The 17,039-nt window shown below is 43.3% G+C and overlaps 1 long non-coding RNA gene across 1 annotated transcript; it reads right to left on the bottom strand.

Moving 5' to 3' along the window:
- Positions 1–3,945: 3,945 nt before the first annotated feature.
- On the bottom strand, positions 3,946–4,676 carry LOC138520667 (uncharacterized). Its single transcript, XR_011282849.1, has 3 exons — positions 4,607–4,676; positions 4,435–4,512; positions 3,946–4,090 (listed from the first exon to the last, which is right to left on the bottom strand). It is a non-coding gene; the product is annotated as an uncharacterized lncRNA (long non-coding RNA).
- Positions 4,677–17,039: the final 12,363 nt, after the last annotated feature.

The following is a 17,039-nucleotide window of genomic DNA, read 5'->3' as shown; positions in this document are numbered from 1 at the left end:
ACAGCTGGTTTCTACCTACCCAGAGACTGTCTCAAGTTTAAAGATATCTCTGCTGATAGAATATGCGAGATTTCATAAGAGGCACAGTATAATGATACAAAAGATCCAACACTAGGATTTAATCATACAGTAAACATGGGTTCATAAAGTGTTATCATATGCGGGCCACCCGCACCATACTGGAGAAACATTTAGTTATTTCCACAGAGTAATACAAAATACCCTACCCACATCATATCCTGTCGTGAGCTCTTAGAAGGAAAATCCTATTTGACAGTAGAAGCATCTTGATAGGGAATACCAAAAGTCAATGCATGACACGTCCTGTAATGTGGATTAAATATACAGGAAAATAATCAGTCTATTTAATATTGTGCCACTCAATATTCTCATTAAGTCCTGTTAAATGACTGTTAGTTAGAAAAATCAATTTTTGTTCTAAATTTAATAGTTTTCTATTGATATCTTCCTGTGTCTTTCCTTTTACTTTCTTCAAGATGCACCATTCAAAATCCATGAAAGAATGGCCCTTCTCTTCAAAGTGTTTCACCAGGGGGGCTTTTTCAACATGGTTTTTAAGGCAACTCTTGTGTTCTATCATCCGTGTCTTGCATTTTCTGTTGGTCTTTCCTATGTACAGTAAGGCACATGGGCATCTAATCATGTAAATCACATTATCTGTTTGACAGTTAGTATGTTCCTTCATTTGCCATTCTGATTTTAAACCCAAATTCACAGATGTCATTTTACGGGTAAGTGGACACATAATGCAATCACCACAAGGATGATGCCCTATGACCCTAGGTATCCCCCATAAAGTACTTTGTCGCACTTCAGGGGTATAAGTTTTCTGTATATCATTGCGCATCACTAGATTGCGAATATTAGTACTTTTCTTAAAAGCCACTAAAGGAGTGGGAATGGTCATTATCTTCTTCCAATTCCTCTGGATAATGTTTTTAACTTTATAAGAAACATTACTAAAGGTGTTGACAAATACCAATGGTCGCTCTACCGTCTCTCTACTTTTCTTTTCAAATAACGCTTCTCGATGATTATTAAAAGCTCGTTTTGCTGATTGTTTCACAATCTTGGCCGGATACCCTCTCTCAGTGATTTTGTTAATCAGAATGTTAGCCCCATCTTCATAGTCCAACCTTGTGCTACTGTTACGTTTAAGGCGTAAAAATTGCCCAAAAGGCAAATTGTCACGCACATGTTTGGCATGATGACTGCCATAATGCAATAATGCATTTTTATCAGTACTTTTTACAAATGGTTTGACCCATAATCGATTATCTCTGTGATAAATGGTTAAGTCTAAATAATTGACTTCATTAGAACTCATGGAAGCTGTAAATTTCAGATACCTGTTCTGATTGTTTAGCCACACCACAAACTTGTTAGCTGTTTCTAATGTTCCATGCCACACCATAAAAACATCGTCAATATATCGTAGCCACTGAGATATTTGATGTCTAAAGGGGTTAACCCCAGAGTAAATAACAGTTTGTTCCACCATATCTACATATAAGTTGGCTAAATTTGGAGCCATCGCTGCTCCCATGGCCGTGCCTTCTACCTGCATGTAAAATTGGCCCATGAATTGAAAGAAATTTTTTGTCAGGGCCATCTCGGCACACCATAAAATAAACGCATTACTGACCGGATGATTATCCTCACGTTTTAATAGGGTTTCCTCCACTACTTCTAAAGTGGCTCTTTGTGGAATGTTAGTATAAAGAGATTGTATATCTAAACAAATCAGTATATCGGTGTTAGGGTCAAACAAGGACCCCTCGATTTTCACAATGGCGTCTCTGGTGTCCTGAACATAACTCTTCATTTTATTTACAAAAGGACGTAGATAAAAATCTACATATTTGGATAAGGGTTCCAAAATTGAATTCACACCCGACACTATCGGTCTACCCGGAGGTTTATCCTTGTTTTTATGGATTTTGGGCAATATATAAAATATTGGAATCCTCGCTGTTTCCCTGATGAGATAATCACCTTCCTGTTTGCTGATAAGCTGTAACTCAACAGCTTTTTCAACCTTTTCTCTTATCTGTTTCATGATGTCTGAACTAGGATCTTGTTCGATTTTGCAGTAGCTATTATTGTCTACTAGTAACCTGTCACATTCATCTATGTAGTCTTTTTTATTTAGGATAACAATGGCACCCCCTTTATCCGCCTGTCGAATCACTATTTTATCATTTTTTCCCAAATTGCGCAACATAGTAATTTCTGATTTGCTTAAGTTAGAATTTCTAGGTATCCCTTTCTTTTCTAATTTCTGAATCTCCTGGAGTACCTTTTTTTCAAAAACCAATGATTCCGGGGAATGGGTATGTTGAGGGGGGCAGAAAGTGGAAGGATTTCTCAACCCGCTATAATTGGTGTAAATACTAGCTGGTTGGTCCTCAAAAAACTCTTTCAAGTGTACTTTCCGCATAAAGGCGTTGAATTCTGATCTAAACTCAAAGGGATTGTGATGTTTAGATACCACAAAATGTAGACCCTTGTTGAGACACTGCTCCTCTTCCTTAGTCAGAGTCTTACTGGATAAGTTCACTACCAACCCCGATAACTGCGTGTCTGCATCCGGTCTGTTGACCAATCTTGTCGGCTGTTCCCTCTGCCTAAAAAAGGTTGGCGTCTAGATCCATTTCTTGTATCCCGGTTACCTCTTGAAATTCGACCTCTTTGTAAAGGGGCATTAGTATTTCTTCCTCTTTGACCGCCCCCATTTGTGTCTTCATTGTCGTTAGATATACCACCTTCCTCGCTAGAGCTATAAGAAGTGTTCCTGAACCTCACTCTTCTGTTGGTTTTTTGTCCTTCAACGGGTGCTCCGAAGTTATAATCCTTCATAACATATCGGAAAGCTTTTTCATGTTCAAAACTGGCTAAATCTTTTTTGAGCCTTTTGATTCTTTCTGCACTAGATTCTATTTTAAAGTTCTGCATTTCTTTCATATGTGCTTCTAATTTGGTTTTGAAGCTTTCGATATCAAAGTTCTTTTTCATTTCTTCTTCTAATTTGTTCAGATCCACCATGATCTTTTTTGTGGTGGCATGAGCTGTTTCAATGATTAATACTAACCAGTCCCTTCCACATTTATTAGCTATATAGCTCCATTTTAATTTGAAATCTGCATTATCCAAAAATAATCTCGGTTCATTACGTACTATCAGGCCCTGAGGTAGGGCCTGGTTCTTAAGGTACTCCAACATGATAATCGCATGTAACTCAGTGCGTACAAGCCTCTTACGGGTTTGTGTGAGCTCATTCCACTTATCATCCTTACAAATATCACTTAATTCACTATCTAAACCCAACTCAGGTATCGAGTTCAAAAGTTGCAAAATATACTCTTCAGTGTATGCCAAACTCTTATCAGCAGAAGTGGCCATATTACCACTTAGGTCAATTTCAGTGTAGGCAATCTATTTATCACAGTACGAGAACATAGACGGGATAAAGGCTACCAAAAAATCTCTCCCTACCACCATTAAGTGGAAAAAACCTCCGAAACAAAAGTTGCCTCACAGGAACATAAATTCATACGCGGGTTGCCCCACACTACAGTGATAATCCCTCCTACACAGTGGGGATATAATATCTATTTAATCAAAAAAAAGGAAGGGACATGTCCATATTACTTAAAACACAATATGTTACCCACAACAATCTGAAACCTACTTACATAGCCCATTAACCAATTCAAGGTTATGTTAAGTTTAATGAATGACATGTATTCAATATTTAAAATATCATATTTAATTCATTTGCTAAACAGCACAAGTATCAAAAAACATTTTCGTAAAAAAATGCATTATATCACATAAAAAATATACAATTTAATAAAAGTGGTGATAACACAGCACATATTCAAGTTCAAACAACTACTAGAACATTCTCAACAGTAGCTAATTCAACTGTTCTTCTTTCCAACTGTGCGTAACAACGTAGCCCGACTTATATAAGTTTCTGTCCTGGATGTTGCTATTAACTGGACATTCTTCAGGGGCAGAAAATTGTCTTGTGCTTCTTGTAGACTTCTCTCTATGATTCCAGTTTCTAGAATTGGGGGTACATATAATACAAAAACATATTACTAAATTGACAAAGTAGGTTATTTTACTTAGCCTAGCTCGTCCTAATCGCCATTAGGATGCATCAAGTATATATTTAATCAAATACTGGTGCTTAAAACTTGTATCCATTTAATGTTGTACAAATTTAAAAGACAATCACAATTTTGTCCTTCACTGTTCACAGTGTTAGAGAGAGATATCTAGCACCTCTCCCACCATGTTCTCATCAAATCATGCTTCCCGATGAATGGTATACTCATCGAGTACACACATCTATTCTGAACCCTAACTAAAGTCCTCACACAATCTAATAGAGTATGGCCTCACCTCCATTCCAAAACTGATTTTTCTCTCTGTTGGGCAAAGTTCCAGGATTTTTCTCAAACCCAATTTAGATAAACAGTTCTGTTTAAAAAAACAATCAGATAAGACACTCTGTGAGTTCCTGAATGTACAAAAGGTAGACCACACAGTAATAGACAGGAAGGAAGGTTCATACCTTTGAGACCCTCGATTTAGGATATTACAAATTTATGAGGTCTGGAAACATATCCAACACTTCCTGGGCCAAAATTCTATTTTGCTTTGTAGCATTCCATGGGAAACAAACGTCTTCCCTAGAGTGTAACAAACACAAAGCCTCACTTTAGTAAGACATTTCAACAGAAATGTACTTTTCAATCAAGAATTACCAAGCATAAGTACCCCTGCTTACCAATCTGCCTCCTCCCTCTCTGGTCCTGAGCAGGTGGAAGCAGCACTGGCCGCTAGGGCTTCTGGGGATTGTGGTCCCAATAACATGAATGAGAAAAGCCAGGAATTGAGGACTGCAGCCAGGTGCATTATGGTAAATGTAGTTAATTGAATAAAATAAGAAAGAACCAAAGTTGAGCAAATGGAAATAAAAGACCAAGACGTGAAAAGGAGTTGTTCAAGGAGTATTAGGAGGATAAATGAGTACCAAGTAGTCCATGATGGTTGCCAATGGGTGCGCCAGCGCCGCGGGCATGACAGAAGCCTTCATTACCATCAGCACAGATTATTCCTACAATCGCTTTGTCGATTCAGACAATGACGATTGAAAAGGTGGCATTGTCAACGGTGGCCCCTCGGGAGGGCTGGCAACCGGAGGTGTATGATCGGATCTTACCAGAGGCCCTGTTACAACAGGAAGCGGCCCTCTCAATATCATCTGTGGAAGACGATCGTGAACCGGTGGTGGGTCCAACGGATCTGGGATTACAGAGTGTCAATACATTGACGGTCTCGAGTGGGCGAAGTATCCCAGTTACATCGTTGTTACTGAATCCCCAGGCGGTGTTGTCCTTGGAAGTGTTATTCACATTGCAGACTCTATTGAGCCGGTTGGACACGAAGTTGCCTCACATTGGTGTACCTGCAGTGGTACCTACTATGCCGGCCGACGACGAATCAGGTCCGGCCCCGAGGTCAACGGCCAGGGTACCAACAGCCTGTCCAGTTAGCGAGGATCCTGCACGCTCACACGCGGAGGAAGGAGAGTTACTGGATTACGATTCAGAACATGGAGAGTTTTTTTCAAACATATCATCGTCCTCTTCAAGAGATCTGACATGGGAATCGGAGGCTGAGGTGGAAGCTGCAAGAAGTCCGGCGCAACCATCACCGCCGGATGACATTGGTTCCTTCCACGCAATGATGGTTAAAGCATGTATCAAGTTTGGCCTGAACCCGGAGGAGGAAAAGAAAGATTGCTTCTTGTTTGATCATATAGGGAAGAGGAGGAAGTCGGTATGCTCGGTCCCCATTCTAGACCACGTCTGGCAAGAAGGGTTACGAACCATGCGCCATCCGTTTTTGGAGCCTGCGGTTAAAGGCAGACTGGAAAAGAAGTTTAAAGCTCCGGAGTCTACTCCAAAATGTTTGTCTTCACGGCCCTCCCCAGAATCGGTGGTATCGGCAGCTGCTGCAAGAAAGGCGAGGTCACAGCATAAATGAACAACCCCCCCGGACCACAAGGCCAGGAGGCAGGATGACTTTGGCAAGAAAGGGTTGTCGGTAGGAGCGACAACGGTGAAGGCAGCTAACTCACTGTTACGCTCACCTGGCTCCCACAGAGGCGTCGATATGGACTGGACTGCTGCGGTCTCCACCAATGTGACGCATAGGGCCGAGATGACGGACTGGACTGGCCCACCTAGCTTCGTTTAAGGGAATTAACCACCCGTGGAGTTGAGCGTAAATCCCCCCACCCCGCTGTTCTCCCCACTGATCACCTTGGATGTTCCCTCTTATAGTCTCACCTGATGATTTGAAAAGATGAGCTCTCCATCCTGCATTGAGCGCAGGGGTGCGTAGATAACCAGTTGCTTCACTGGCTTGGAGGAATTGGTGAGTTCCATGACAATATTGACTCCGATATTCCCGGCAAGACGCCGTAAGTATGTAGTTCGTAAAAGTTCAAATGCCTGACTTTCACTCTTCTCAGATTCCTTGCAGCTTGCAGCTTGACCCTACTGAAGAGTTCCTCGTGGCAACCGGTAATGTTCTGGTAAGGATTTGTATTATCCAACACAGTGCGATAAAATAATGTCCATATGTAACCTGTTGCTTTCTCCCTTATTCAGGCGCTGAGAGAAAGTATGAAGTCTCGGGGAATGATGCCTCCGGCGGTAAAATCAGGTAAGCCTTTTGTGGTGAGGAGGGTTCCCCTTGTTAGTCCCTTGTTTCACCTTGCTGTCCTTTTGTTTCCCCTTAGGGGCCAGGGTTTGGCTAGGATGCAGTGGAAGCTTCGCCGACGCGTGAAGAAGAATAGTACCTTCTGTGGTAAAATCAGGTAAGTCTATGGGGGGTATTCCTCTGTGTATTCCCTTGGCTCACCTTGCTGTTCTTGTCTTCTCCTTAGGTGCTGGAGTGCGGCGGTAACATGCAGGAGGATGCAGTGAAATGTGAAGATGCTGCGAAGGCCGGTGAGTTCAGCGCAGCGCTGCAGCAGACGAGGCGACACGCATAAAATATCTTCTTTCTTCCAGCTCGAAGGCGTGATGGATCGGGAATTCAGGTAAGGATCAAAGGTATTGCTCTTGTTCTAACCTTTTCTCCTTCTTTCTCCCTTTTGCTAGGAGCTCCAAACTCGAGGCGGGCGTGGCAGAAGACTGAATGCAGACTTGCAGGCACGGTGAGCGTTACGCTGCTGGATACAGAATAATGCGAAGCGTGTGCTGCTCTTCGGGCGTGATTTAAATAGCCTCCAAAGTAGTCCCAGGTAAGTATTCCTCCCCAGCCCCACCCGAGTAAAAAAATAGTCCCTAGGTAAAATAGTCCCTTCCAAGCCTCGTTTGGCTTGGAGCTCTTGCAGCATGGTCTGCATCAGGTAAGTTTGCAGCATGGTCTGCATCAGGTAAGTTTTAGTCATAGGCGCCAGGACTGCACCCAAATAGCCCCTAGCGGGGGTTGTTGGGCTTGCTTGGGTAACTTGATGCCTGCTTCTGGGGTTGCTGGACTTGGTCTGGGTCCCCGGGGGTAGGCATCACGACACTCACTGGCTATAATGGCGAGATACGACAGAGAAATGTGGCACCCTTTAGCCCCCATCCTGGAACATCTGTCAGATGAGCACAGAAAATCTGCCATGTTGTTGGTGCATGAGGGGGAAGAGGCATCAAACCACTCAATTAACATCGCCGTAGACCTGGCAGAAGCAGGTTTCAAACAAATAAACAGAGTGTTTTGAGAAGGCAAGCCTGGCTTAAGTGTATGAACTTTAGGTCAGAGGTACAGTACAAAGTGCTCGATATGCCATGTGAAGGGGAGCAATTGTTTGGGGAGAAGTTGGACGAGGCCTTAAAAGGCATGAAAGAAGACTCGGACATGGCACGCTCTCATGGAGCCCTACAGAGCGGCAGAAGTTTTCGATCTTTTCGCCCCTTCAGAGGAGCATCAGGAAATTCCCGATTTGTGTCATCCAGGGGCCAGGGTTTCAGCAGGCCATCGTACTCCTCGCAAGTCTATAGGCGAGTTGCCCAGGCGCCTAGAAGAGGCCAAGACTATCAGGCTTCTAGCAGAAGAGGAGGTTATTCATTGTCTTCGAAAGACAAGCAGACGAAGACCCAACAATGACGAGCTTCAGGACGTCATGGGAGGAAGAGTGTTTCACCACGTCGACGAGTGGGAGAAAATAACATTGGACCATTGGGTGTTAGACACAGTAAAACTGGGCCACTCTTTGCAGTTCAAAAACGTGCCACCGCACATTCCACCTGTTTTTTTTTTTTTTGCGCAACCCCATCTTCAAATATTACAACAAGAAGTGGTGCTTATGCTGCAAAAAGGGGCTATAGAATTGGTCCCGGTGGGTGAAAGAGGTCAGCGAGTTTACTCCCGTTACTTCATTATCAAAAAACCCAACGGCAAGTGGCGACTCATTCTAGATCTCCGAGATCTCAACAAGACACTGAAAAGTCTGAAGTTCAAAATGCTTACGCTTCAGGAGGTTATCTGATCTATATAGCCGGGGGATTTTCTGGCGTTGTTAGACCTGCAAGACGCATATTTTCATATACCAATGCGTCGACGACACAGAGGATTTCTAAGGTTCGTAGTCAGACGAACCCACTATCAGTTCAAAGTACTCCCATTCGGACCAAAGTCATCTCCCAGGACGTTCACAAAGTGCTTGGCTCCAGTAGCAGCTTGGCTAAGAAGAAAAGGTCATTATGTTTAACCTTATCAGGACGATTGGTTGATAAGGGGGTCATCTCCGATAATAGCACAAGCAAGTCTAAAAGCCACTATGCTACTTCTGCAGCGGTTAGGCTTTGCGATCAACTTCGAGAAGTCCTCCTTAACTCCCTCAAGGAACTTGGTGTTTTTGGGTGCAGAGTTCCTGACGCAGTCAGGACTGGTAAAACCATCTTGGGAAAGAGTTCACAAACTCAGGCACAAGGCAAAGGAGTGGAAAGCCAACACCAGGGTGTCGGTAAGAAAATACATGTCACTGCTAGGGGCCATGGCGCGTTGTGTATCCCATTAGTAAACAATTGTCTCTTCATGAGACCAATACAAGAATTTCTGGCAGACCGATGGTCCCAGAGTCAGGGATTGTGGTCAGACAAATTGACTATCAACAACAAGCTTCTGCAAGCGCCTCGGTGATGGCAGCTCTTAGACAATCTAACGAGAGGGATGTCCCTGCAGGAACCAGAGATTCAGATGACGGTGGTCACGGATGCATCTCTGACTGGATGGGGAGCCCATCTGGAGTCGCTGCAAGTGCAAGGTCAGTGGTCAGCGGAAGAGTCGACCCTTCATATTAACGTACTGGAGTTGAGGGTGGTACGTTGGGCCCTAAAATCATTCTTGCCACGCATAAAGGGATCGGTCATAAGAATATTCACGGACAATACAACAACAATGTTCTACCTGAGGAAACAGGGAGGTACTCGTTCCAGAACACTCTCAACCGAGGCTCAGGAAATATGGCATTGGGCTCTCGAACAGAAGATAAGCATATTGGCTTACCACCTGCCAGGAGTAAAAAATGTACAGGCGGATTCTCTCAGCAGGGAGATGAATCGACTGGACGAATGGGAGTTGAACGACCAGCAACTGACAAAAGTTTTCAGAAAATGGGGCCATCCTCCCCTAGATCTCTTTGCGACGAGAGAGAACAAGAAGTGCACACGGTATGCGAGCAGATGGCCACAACCCGACTCACTGGGGGAAGCATTCTCCTTCCTGTGGACCGGCAAGTTTGTATATGCGTTTCCTCCGTTTCCACTCGTCCAAAGGACTCTACAATGGATTCACAAATACCCATGTTTGGTGATCCTAGTGGCCCTTTACTGGGCGAGGCAGTAGTGGTTCTCCGACCTACTCCAGCTGTCGATAACGCAACCAGTGAGGTTCCAGAAGATTCCAAACCTTCTATCTCAGGACAAGGGAGCAGTTTGGCATCACGACCCGGACGGCCTCAGCCTGACAGCCTTGCTCCTGACTTGTCCGAATTTGGGGCTCTGACCATTTCATCAGTCTGTCATCGAATTTTACAAGCAGCGCGGGCTCCGTCCACGAATACTTGGTAAGCATGTAAGTGGAGGAGATTCTGCATGTGGTGCAAGGATCAACCAGGATTAGAATCCCTGAATATCGCGGCAGAGCAGATTCTTCCAGATTCACTCGTAAAAGACATTCAACACCACTGTTTAGTGATCGATTAGTTAAACATTTCTTAAAAGGCTTATTTCGAAAATTTCCTCCAACCAAAAAATTCCTCCGAACTGGAGTCTCAACCTGGTACTGGCGGGACTAATGAAGGTGCCTTTTGAACCTATGTCGTCATCTTTAAAATTCTTATCGTGGAAATTAGCCTTTTTGGTGGCTATTACTCCGGCAAGATGACTTTCGCAACTACAGGCGTTAGTTATCGATCCGCCATACTTGAGGTTTTTCAAAGACAAAGTGGTATTGGCAACCAATCCTCATTTTATACCAAAAGTTCCAACTATATTCCACAAACATTCTGCTATTGTACTGCAGACATTCTTTGCAACACCCTCGTCTTTCGCGGAAAAAGCTCTCCATACATTGGATGTAAAAAGAGCTCTAAAGTTTTACCTCAATCGCACTCAAGACTTTAGAGGTACAAAACAACTATTTGTGGTTTAAGGCCTTTCGGCAAAGGGAAAAGCGATCTCAAAGCAAGAACTTGCCCGCTGGGTATCGTCGACAATTGCTTTTTGCCACTCGAAAGCAGGGAAGTCGCTGGAAATGCGCCTAAAGGCCCATTCAACGAGATCCACTTCGTCATCGGCTGCATTGTGGTCCGGAATCCCGCTGGGGGATATCTGTCAAACGGCATCCTGGTCTGGTCCTGGTCGGTGCTGCATACATTTACCCGACATTATTGGCTCGAGCAGCAACATGCAGAGCATATACAGATGGAACGAGCAGTCCTACGACACCTGTTTCAGTAAGGTAAGCCCCATAGAGGGGTGTTTTTCCTTCTATCAATGTATCTTAATTGGTTTTTACTGTTAATGTACCATGACTGGAAGTTTTTTCCATGGCTAAATGCATGTGTGGCTATGATGATATTCGTTTGCATTGCACACCTCCAGATTAGGCATAGCTCTCAACTCACCCGCTTTTGGCGGGTGTCACCCGCCTTGAAAGCAGATGAATCACCCGCCAAGTCCCTCATACGCCCATTCACTTATATGGGCCTCTCACCCGCCAAAAAGAAAATCGGGTGTTTTCACCCACCATGGTGACAAAAAAGGTTGGGAGCTATGGATTAGGGGTCCTGCAATACAATCTATTCTAAGCATGGGAATCCATGAAAGATCCAATGCTGGAGAAGGGAAAAGTTTCTTGCCTGTAACTCCATTTATCCAGCATTGGTATCTTTCATAGATTCACATGCGCCCGCTAGCCTCCCCTGCATGCAAACTGTATATATATATATATATATATATATATATATATATATATATGGAAACAAAAGAAGAGGAGAAAGTGAACCGCACTCTCCGCGGTCAGCTAGGAGACAAACAATCCGTAGAAAGACCCAAAATTAGCACAGCTCGCAAAAGAAATGTAAGGTCTTGAAATACTTTAATATGACCAAAGAAATGGACAAAAAATACATTAAAAATGGCTGGGAAGCGGCAACAAAAACAGAGGCAGGACGCCAGTATGCACGACCCACACACAACGCGTTTCACACTCAACTGAGTGCTTGTTCACGTGAAGAGAAGAAGGACTAAAGCACTTTTATAGTTTAACCAAAAATAGTCCTTTTACTATTTCCCTGGAACAGCATAGGTGCCTGCACAGACGGGGAAGGCGGCGGCCATATTGGAATGTAATGGCAAAAAATGAACAAAAAGAATGGCCAAGTGGCGCTACAATAAAGCGAGCGCAAATTACATAAAAATGAAAGGATAGTGAATAGACCATAAAATAGACACTAGAGCGCGCCTTCCATGTAGGGCAGGACCAACGTTCCAGGGTACCACCAAATATAATAGTACAAAATTATAATCAAAGATGCACAAACACAGTCGAGAAATTATTAAATACACAGTACTATTGAATAAAACCATTATATAAAATAGAATGGAAGTAAACATAGCGTCTAGCAACCACATCAAAGGAACAGTGAAATCAATCTGGAGCATCAAGACATAGATGTACAAAACAAATACCGATGAGATGAGCATGATATTAAAAGCAATTCTAGCAGCCAATTAATGTGCAAAAATGCAAAACAAAAGTGACAATGGCAGTATGTGTCAACAAAGCAGATAGCAGCATTCGGGCAAAGGGAATAAAGTGCAAATGCACATAATAATAGCAGCATAGGTATGGAGCGCAAGTGCGCTGCAACGAGGCATCAATATGCAAATCTAAGACAATTCAAGAGACAGCAAAATGGCCCTATTTAAAATGGTAGTAAAGTGCAAGTGCAAGTAGCATACTAGTGTGCAAATATACGGGGCCATTAATGCAAAATCAGGAATTATAACAATTACAAAGTGTCGACACCATTAAAAGAAATTATCGCAACCTCGAAAGATGTAATAAACAAGAGCCGGAATGATAGCAAAGAACACATATAAAATCACACAGTATATGGCTGACCAAGAAAGGAGAAAATAAATGATGCCCGGAGTCACAGATCCTAGTAGAGTGGTGGAAAGACAGAATAATCTGATGTTAGCAAAAATATACTAAATACAGAAGTACAAATAAAAAAAGATCAACGACTGTGAAGCTGCATCAAGGAGAAAGTGGGACCACAAGGATGGGAAAAATAAAAGGACAACTAATAATGATAGTAAGAACAAGACAAAATGGTGGTTAAGTCCAATCAAATCGTGCTGCAGCAGATAGACAAATAAACATGCACAAGTCTAATACAAGGAAAATAAATGCAAGGACACCAAAAAAAAAGGGATACGGTGTAAAATAACTCAAGCAGGCCAAGGATGAAGAATATTAAAGCAAATGGAGATTAAGAACCCCGGAATCAAAGAAAAATCGAGATAGATCAACAGGAGGGAGAGCATAGCACAGAGAAAATGAAAGAGTCAACGGCCTTAAGTCCCGAGGAACGTATAAAGCTCCTCATCGAGATTGTGTCCATTGGGGAACTTGGTGTCAAGGTCCAAAATCAATCGTATCTCCAATTGTCTGAGCTTTAAAATGCAGTCTCCACCCCTAGGATGAATGGGAATGTGTGCCACTGCAAAGAAAGTAAGCAAATTGAAGTCATCCGCATGCTCCTGCACGAAGTGTTTGGCTATGGGGTACGCCGGATCAGAGTTTTTAATGGCCCTGAGATGTTGGAGAATCCTGAGTTTCAGCTTGACAGTGGTACTTCTGACGTACCACTTCCTGCAGGGGCATGAAAGAACATAAACAACATGGGTAGTGTCACAATTGATGGAATAATTGATAATTTGCTTGCTTTTAGTAACAGGATGCAAGTAAAACTTGCAGGGAGAAGCATGGGCACACGCTTTACATTTAGTACATTTGGTAAAGCCAATGGGGGGATACTGCCAACCAATTGGAAGAAAATGGACTTTTATCAATGGGTGACAGAAATCTGGAGACCAACTTGTCTCTGAGCGATGGTACTCGTTTGTACTTGATGGTGGAGCTTGTGGAAAGTACAGAGCATAAATCTTGATCCAAAGTTAAAACACGCCAATGTCGCTCGATAATCCTACGTACATTCTTGGAGGCATTATCGAAGGAGACAATGAGTCTAGGTTCGTCATCCATAACAGTTTTACACGGTTCAATGCCATACAATAATTTGTCCCTGCACAGTCCTCTGGCCTTATTGTAGGCCATTTCAATGTTCTTTTCGGTATAACTTTGTTGCAGAAAGTCGGAGGCAGCTCGGGCACAGTGCTGATCAAAGAAGGCCAAGTGGTGCAATTCCTGCGGTAATGAATAAATTTGCCGTAAGGAATACTGCGTTTACATGGCCCCGGATGACAGCTGGTGGCATGCAAGGGTAAACCAGTGTTAGATGGTTTCTTGTGAAGAACTGTGTGGAAACCAGAAATATCCAGGGTTACCAGCACATCGAGATAAATAACCTCAGTGGTACTGTGACATACAGTACAACATAAATTCACAGTGTTAGTATTGATGGCTCTAACAAAATGTTGCCAATCACTGATGGTTCCCTTCCATATTACAAAAACATCATTGATGTATATATATACCTCATACTACTTTGGGGGTTAAAATCTGAAGGGAGCCGCAGGGGCGGGGCTATATATACCGCTACGTCCTATTGGGGCAGGTGTAAGTGGGGCAAAACGATGTAGATAGGACACAGAAGTGTCGAAATTTTTTCCTATGGAAAACGTCTTTATAAATATACCGAGGGTTCCCAGTCCAACGACGGGGAATATTCTAAGCATGTGAATCCATGAAAGATACCAATGCTGGAGAAATGGAGTTACAGTAAGAAACTTTTCCCTTCCTGGACATTTATTAGAAAAGGTTATTTCTCTACAGCTTCAGACACATATTGTTGATGCCCCTCGACTATTACATTTTTCTCAATCTGGTTTCCATTGTTGTCAAAGTATTGAAGCTACTACCCTTCAAGTCCTAGACAACATTTTGAGATCTACTGATTATGCCTGCCTGCTTGCATTGCTGGATTTTCCACAGTATTTGATGGGGTGGACCATGGGAGTTTACTTTACACACTATCTGGTCACATGGGCATTAGGAGACAAGTTTTGCACTGGTTTTAGTCATTTTAGCCAGTAGATACCAGGCTGTCCAGATTGGATCCTGACACTCTCCCTATTTACACATGCATTATGGAGTGCTTCAGGGATCTATGTTAGCACCAATGCTATGCAATCCTTCTGTGGAAATACCTTGAAGCAAAACAAGGTGTAGGCATGCATCAGTATGCTGATGATGCTCAACGTTATATACAAAGTCACCTGTTACAATAACATATTATGATACAGTAAGTGTATTTATGTAATTGAATCTTCAATGTTTACTGCCAATCTGAAATTCAACTCTGCTAAAATGGAATTTCTCATCTGCTCTAATGTGTGGAGGACCAGATGAAGGACTCAGACTCTGCAAGGACAGTTCAAGGATTTCATTTTTCTTAAAAGAAAGAAAAGGCCTATCGATCCATATCGCAATGAGGGAGGTCTCTCCTAGTAAACTAAAAGTAAGGGTGCTCGTCAGTCCTCTAAACAGCAATGTGTCCTTCCTCTGAAAACCTAACCTCTTTCTAGCCCTATCACTATAGACACAAACCTAAATAATCAAAGCACTGTGCTTCTGACCTATGGCGCTCTTGGGCCGGTCTCAGTGGGTTCTTGGTTATCATCCACTCTGTGATACCAACGCCAAGAAGAAACAATCAAAAGTAGCAACATAAAAAGTCCTCTTGCTATTCTTGGACAAAAATTCTTCATATATGTATTCCTCAACTCAAATGATTTTTCCATCAGGTTTCACACTCCTCGGGAGTTGCAATAGCTCTTGCTCTACAGTTGGCTTTAAAGCCCCTCTTCTTTTGGGGATGTTCCTCTTCCCTACCCTCACATTAAGTAAACAAGTCTCTATCAATGTCTGATTTATGTTGCTGTACCCTTTTGGTTTGTATCCTCTTGCCGTGTTTGCAGGGGTCCTCCAGACCTGGGCTATTCTTTGGGTTTTTCAGGCTCCCACAACCCACCACTTGGGTAGTTGTCCCACTTCCACAAGTGTGTTGCCTTATTCCCCAGGGTATCCTGCTATCTCTCTGAGCACCAGGTTTGTTCTGCAGGAGTGGCGTTCTCTCCTCGTTGAAGCTCTGGCTTTGGAATGCTTGCTGTGCTGTAGCCTCTCTCCTGCATATGTATATACTCTCCATGCGTGTAGCCTCTACCGCCCTGCATGGGATAGAGGATTCGTTCCACCTTAAGTCTCTGGTCTCAGCGTTAGTGGGTGCCTTCCCACCCATGTCCTTGGCATGGTCACGGCACCAGACGAGATGGCGTCTCCGTTGCTAAAGCGTTTTCCCTGCTTCTCTGCACGCTGGATCTCTGGCATCTTTCACTCTTCCTTCTCCTGCGCCAAGCTACCACCAGCTCTACGCCTGCATAATATTTTCTTTTCTCTCTGTTTCCAAGTTCCTCATGGTTTTATGTACATCATCACAAACAAAGGGGGTGTGTCCTTCCTCTTTGACTTTAGAGTTCGGGCAGGATCAAGCATTATCTGAAACCATAGAGAATGAAGAAATGTCACTACCAGGAGAATCCAAAATAGTAACTACAGTCTTTCTGATTCCCATGTAGGCAGACCATGTACTTGGGAGAGGGAGTTCCGTACCGGAATGGGAGTCCTTGTCCCCAAGAGGGGAGTCACTCCCAGTGAGGTTCCACTTTCCCAGAAGACTAGGGAAGGTTTTGCTGAGCGGGCTCACCACCCTAGCCTCATAGGCTATGGCTCCCCTCTGGGGAAAAAGAACAAATAGTCCAGATTTGTCAAATACCCCTCCCGTTAAATGAGATCCCCCCCCCTTGATAGGTAAGTGGGAAACAGCTCAAAAAGTCCACATTGCCTTGTTCTTTTCCTTTTCAATGTTCGTCCGAGAAATAAAACGGTTGAAGATCTAAAAACCATCTCATGACTCAGGCGTAGGAATCTTTCCTTAGACTCATCCAGGTCAGAGGGAAGTGATCTGTCACGAGCAGGAGTCTTCTTCCTGTTAGATAATAACACAGATTTAAGATTGCCAATTTGATGGCCAGGGCTTCCAGCTCAATGGTTTCGTATGATTATTCTCTAGGGAAGAACCTCTGACTTGTATACAAGACGGGTTGTTCCATGCCGTCATGCTCTTGTGACAATACAACACCCAACCCAACCTTAGAGGCATTGGTCTGAAGGATGAAAAAACATGT

This window comes from Ambystoma mexicanum, chromosome 13 (assembly GCF_040938575.1).
Source record: "Ambystoma mexicanum isolate Mex_15411 chromosome 13, UKY_AmexF1_1, whole genome shotgun sequence".
NCBI classification, from domain to species: Eukaryota; Metazoa; Chordata; class Amphibia; order Caudata; family Ambystomatidae; genus Ambystoma; species Ambystoma mexicanum.
This window is presented reverse-complemented; position numbering and strand designations above follow the sequence as displayed.